This window comes from Arvicanthis niloticus, chromosome 21, assembly GCF_011762505.2.
Source record: "Arvicanthis niloticus isolate mArvNil1 chromosome 21, mArvNil1.pat.X, whole genome shotgun sequence".
Taxonomy (NCBI): Eukaryota; Metazoa; Chordata; class Mammalia; order Rodentia; family Muridae; genus Arvicanthis; species Arvicanthis niloticus.
Window position 1 is genome coordinate 5,697,012 of NC_047678.1, and position 6,000 is coordinate 5,703,011.

The 6,000-nt window shown below is 40.7% G+C and overlaps 1 protein-coding gene across 1 annotated transcript in view; it reads left to right on the forward strand.

Annotated features, from left to right (window-relative positions):
- The window catches only part of Bckdhb (branched chain keto acid dehydrogenase E1 subunit beta), a 205,975-nt gene extending 205,025 nt beyond the window's left edge, over nt 1–950 (forward strand). Inside the window, exon 11 of the mRNA XM_076918034.1 lies at nt 810–950. The gene's annotated coding sequence lies outside the window, so the exon portion shown is untranslated. The remainder of the gene's footprint in view (nt 1–809) is intronic.
- Nucleotides 951–6,000: the final 5,050 nt, after the last annotated feature.

Sequence of the window (6,000 nt, forward strand, 5' to 3'; positions counted from 1 at the left end):
ATAATATGACACTCTGGGAAAGGTTTGAAAAATCTAACACGCTCCATCCGAGCTGTATTAGCTTTTAGGTATAATCACTCAAAGACGTCTCCTGGTATGTGCAGTTTGTGTTTTCATTAGTGAAGGGTGTGCTTTGGTTTTCTGCAAGCCAGGTTCACTCTCTCCTATAATGCCTTAACCTTGAACCTTGGATCATAAAGGCAGGAATTTCCCTTTTCTCTGGCCCCGAGCTTTTTACTTATTAGCTGCTAATGAAGCAACTGTTGCAGAGCTGAGTCCCATGGGGCTGGTTGGCCTTGAGTTAAGAGAAAACAATTCTCAAAGACACAGAAGGAATTCCCATTTCTAGGCAGCTACAGGCAAATATCTACCATAGGATACAATTTGATCTTGAGAAAAGACTGAGGGTGTTTAGTGTATTGCAGCCTACAGCTACACTCGGGATAACAGAAGGCCAAAGGTGCCAAGTGCCGAGAACAACCTGCTGTGCTGGGCATTGACATATTTGCCAGTGTCTTTCCTTAATGGCAAAGAAAATTCTAAACAATAAAATTTTTTAAAAAGGAGAAAAATTAAAAGGTCTTGCTCAAGTGTGCTATCTAACCTAAAAGTGATATTGTGTTCTGCCTAGACTGCATTGCACAAGATTTTAAGTATTGGTCTTGGTTTTCATAAGTCTTTTTGTTTTGTAGTAATGGAACTCAAACCTAGGGCCTTGTGTATGCTACGCATGCGCTCTACCACTGAACCTTGGCCTTCTGAAATCTGGCTTCCTTCTAGTAACTCTCATATTGCTTTCTTAAAAATAGGTAGGACCCACTTCACCTCCACATCTGTCGCGAGTCCTCAGACTCTGGACAGACAACGAGAAGAACAGACTTGGGAAATGAGCAGTGTCCCTTGGAGTGGTGGCCCTCTGCCAGCTGGGAGCGCAAACATGGAAACTCCTGCCCTCCTACCTCGGGAACAGAACTGTATTTGCACAGTGTGCTAACAAGCCTCCCCAGACCGGCTCCATGACTGGGAGCCCTGAGTAAATTCAAAATGCAAGTACTTTTGATCAAAATGCATTATAAGTTACCACTAAAAATAATGAACACATAAAGCCCTTTTCTTTTTTTTTTTCTTCACTTGTCTTGGCAACATTTTTATTTGCTATTTAATGTTGTCCTCCTAAGAAAGAAAACAATTAAAATCTAAAATTATTAGCATGGGTTTTGGATTATATTGTTCTATTACAATGTCAACTTTAAATTCAAATTCTAAAGTATTCCATTCAGAAACCTATTACTGTGTGCCACAGTCTGTGGATTCCGCCCCTCCCAGAACGCTGGGGCCACTTCAAACACCCTTTCTCTTGTGCAGCTTATTGGTGTATGTCTCACGTGCGTGAGTTGATGTGCACATACACAATACTGTAGTTGGCTTACTGATGATCATGGAAGACATAGGAGGAGAAGAAATGGAGGTTTCCCAGCTTTCTCTCCCGTCATTGTCCCTTTCCAAGTGTTTTGTTGCCACAAAGAAGCAGCTTGACTTAGAAAAAGAGTCTGGCTCTCTTGTCATTCTTCTCTTAGGAATGATTTTGTACTAGCTTGCACGTGCAGACTGGAGTGGTAGCATGGCCCCTCAGCCTGTTTCTTTCTCTTCCCTTACTCAGTCCAAAATAGAACACATTCGTATTGTGTTGTATCCTTGCAATCTCCCCACAAAGTGAACTCACTAGAAGGTTAAGCGGGAGACAATCCGCATGTAACACTGGAATAGGGAAGCAAGAAATGGCAGATGTACATATACATATCGGTTCTTCTTTGCACATGCATGCCCCACCATACCATGCAACTTTACTTGCAAGACACAGACTCAAAGATAAAGTTATTAAGAATTTCTAGACTTAGAGCCATCACTATAGCTAGCTTCCCATCACTATAACAAAATGCACAAGATGCTTAACTGATCAAAAAGAAGAAGGCTATTTGGAATCATAAATCTGAAGTTTCCAGTTTATGATTAAAAGGCTTAACTCCTGTCCTCCTGCAAGACAGCAGATCTTGGATAGAGTGCTGGGCAAGGAAAAACTGCTTAGCTCATCAAGTAGGCAGCAAAACCCAACACAAGTAAGTCCCGGAGAGGAGAAGCACAATACCTTTTGAAGGTATGCCTGCAATGACTTCGGGACCTACAAGAAAGGTCTGACCTCTCAGAGGTTTTACTCTGCCCTCATAGTGGCACTTTGGGTACCAAGCCTTTAGCATATGAAAACTAGGGCTCTCTCACATCATCATGACTTGAACAGTGCCACGAGATACCTCCAGGCAGGCTGTGCTGGGCCTTTTCAAATGGTGGCTTAGTAGCCTCTAAGTGCCTTGCCTATTCAGCACAGGTAATACAGGCCTTAGAGCGGTGATTCTCAGCCTGTGGGGCAGAGTGATCCTTTCATGGGTGTTTCCAATCAGGCATCCTGCATATCAGATATTTACATGAAAATTCATAACAGTAGCACAATTATGAAGTAGCAATGAAGAAATTTTATGGTCGGGTTCACCACATGAGAAGAACAGTATTAAAGGGTCCCAGCATTAGGAAGGGTGAGAACCACTGCCTTAGAGAAACAGTCTTGGACATGTGAGTACCCTGAGGCATTAAAAAAAAAAATCAAACCATATAAATTCTCTGGCACAGGTTTGCATTTCTGTCCTCAGAAGCCTATGATGGACTTTAGGGCTGAGAAGATTTCTAAGATGGCATCCAGGAATCTTTCCTAATGTGTTCTATCTTAAACAGTTGGTGTTTTAAAATTGCTACTAACAACTGCACCCTCCATGACTACAACTTTGTAAGACATGGAGATTCTGCGAAACTTTCTACTCTGTCCATTGCCGGCAATGGTCGCATGTAAACTTGTCCAAAGCACCCAGTAATATCCATACAACGGTAGGATGTTTTACTGCCTGGACATTTTTGCTATCAGATAAAAACTAGCCATGACCAAATGAACAAGATGCTGCCTTATGTCACTATGGCATAGCCAGAATGAGCTTCTAGTCTAATTCCTAGTTGACTCCTCATTTCATCAGAAACTTCATGAGTGCAGTATTTATTGCCTACATTCTTAATAGCATTTTAAATAGCATTCTGATCTTTAGTTTCCCAAATGGCATCACCCATTAATCTCAAATAACTGTCTTTTAAGCTTTTTCTTGAATTCTATAACCTCTTAATGTCTAATTCTGAAGACTTCCTCCATACTGCCATTGATCACAGCCACAGCAATGATCCACTATGTGCTACCTCCTTTCTGTATTAGTCAGCTTTCTATAACTATAACGAAATACTTACAAGTATAAACTTGCAAAAAGAAAAAGCTTATTTCAGATCATGATTCTGTATGTTTCGATCTGTGTGGTCAAGCAATCTTACTGCTTTTGCCTCCTCAAACAGCAACATATGGAAGAAGTACATGGTGGGGGGAAAGAAACCACTTACCAACCAGAAGGCAGAAAGAAAAAAAATGGGGGAAGGGTTCTTGTAATCCTATTTAACTATTTAAGAACACGGTCCCATTGCTGTAAGGTTCTCTTATTATAGGCCCCACCTCTCACTGCCAAATGCCATCGCTGTAGAGGCCAAGTCGTTGACACATATACTGTTGGAGGACATCCAAAGTCTTGCAGGACTAGCAGAGCCCTGATGAGCACAGGCTCCTGTGAGGCAACAGTCATACACTCATACAGCTGGCTCTGGACATACTCTGGCTGCTAGTTTCACCCCACCTACCTAACAACTGCTGTGTGTAGCTCTGTCAGCATCTTATCTCCCCAGGTTTCATTTACCTTTATAGAGTAATATTACATAACACCTATATTATAATAAGAGTTTATTGCATGTTGAATGCATTTTAATACAAAACAGGTCTGAAATAAAATTTGCCATTTTCCTCCTAAATCTGTTCTTGGTTTAGTTGCTGGACACTAAAATTCTCTGTCATTGGGTCATAGACAACAGGATACTGACAGCACAATAACTGCTCAGTGTACACTTGTTTACTTGACTATGTTGAAAAACTGCCTATAGTTATACATTTATAGGATTAACCATAATCAATCTAAAATTGATCTTGGTTGTAGTTTTTTCCCATTCTATTCAATTGATAATGCCCTTTTTACAAAAAGATTAAGATCATCTTCAAGAAAGGGAGACAAAGGGAGGGAGCAGACACTTTTGGTTCAGATACATGAGTGCAGGTGCCTACAGAGGACACTGGAAGGCATCATCCATCTAGGAGCTGGAAGTTCAGTTGTGAGGGCCATGTGCATGCTGGGACTGAACTCAGGTCCTTGTGAAGATCAACAAGTGCTCCCACTGAGCCATCTCTCTAGCCCCTGACCATATATTTTGAGATTATTTTTCATAATAATCTTTAAGACACTGGACAGAGGCAAGGAATGCCTCTACCCACCACTGACCAAAAATCCTTAAGAGGATAAACACTGGTAGTAATAGCTAGTGGATTCCTTCCAATTGTCCCCAAATATGTAGCTGCTTCCCCTTCTTCCTTCCCTACTTCCCTCCTCCCCACTCCATATATATGTACTTTTTCCAAAACCAAGAGCCTTACTCTCAGTCCATGTCAAGGCCACATTGGATACTGCCTCGCTTGCATCTTGCAGGGATTGTAATTTGACAAGACTTTAATTATAGTGTCTTGATATTTCCACTGCTTACCACTTCTGGCTAAACCATAAGCATGGTGGCAGTATTTGTGGTGTTTTTCTGGCACTTTCAATTTAAACTAGGAACTAGGAAAGCCCAAAGGGTATTAAAAACAAACTGATAAAAATGAGCATACAGAATTTATAAAGAAAGACAGGAGCTTAGAGAATTTTACACCTCAGGGTGCTATTTGGATTACATTCAAGTGAGATTCGAGTTGGTTATTATTTGGAAATGACCTTGCAGGTCAGGTTCTCAAACCTTTGTTTCAGACATGGTATTGTGGAAAAACTAACATTGCTTTCTTGGCTGGCTAGGCCCATCCAGTCACTGACTGCCTCCAACACTGAAAGAGAGTTTTTCTTATTTCAGATGGCTCAGGCACTGAAAACAGTGGACTGCTTGTACTATAAATCCAAAGACATACAGACATAGCATGGCACGTCTGGGTGGCCAGGAAGCGATATGTCCAAGGAACTGGATGCCAACATCTCTGATAATGTTCTCTATCCAGCTGCTCCTTGGTGAAAGCAAAGTTACTCTTTTAAATACAGCTTGATTTTAGAGCAGTGGCTTTTCAACCTTCCTAATGCTGCCACCCTTTCATCTGTTCCTCATGTTGTGGAGACCCCCAACCATAAAATTATTTCATTGCTACCTCATAACTGTAGTTATGGTACCGTTATGAATCATAATGTAAATATATGATTTACAGGATATCTGATATGTGACCCCCGTGGAAGGGTCAGTCAACCCTGAAAGAGGTCATGACCTACAAGTTGAGAACCTCTGTTCTAGACTTTAAGGTTTTTTTAAAATGATAATGATAGTAATCACGTACTTCAAACGTGTTCTCTTTAATAGCACTATTTCAAAGACTATTAACAATTCAGCGACATCACGTTAGACAACATCAAAGCCAAACATGTAGAATATTGATTGATCAAAAATTACTTTGATTTTTTTTTTTTTTTGATGCACTTGACAACTGTGAGTTTAAAGCAGAGGTAAAAAAAAAAAAAAAAAAAAAAAGCAATTCCTACCTTCAAAAGTAAATCAACTGGAGCTATCAAGAGTCTATGTTCCTGAGTAATTAGAGGAAGATGAAGGGTAATATGTAGCCTGGCAAAAGAAAGCAATCAGAGGAGGAAGAAGCTAGAGCCTTGTGCAAAGGGAGGGGGCGTAAGGGAGACTTGAAGGCTTCCATTGGTTTTTGTTGTTGCTGTTTTGTTTGTTTCGGGGAACATGGTTCAGAACCACATTTATTCCAGGGACATTTACAAGGTA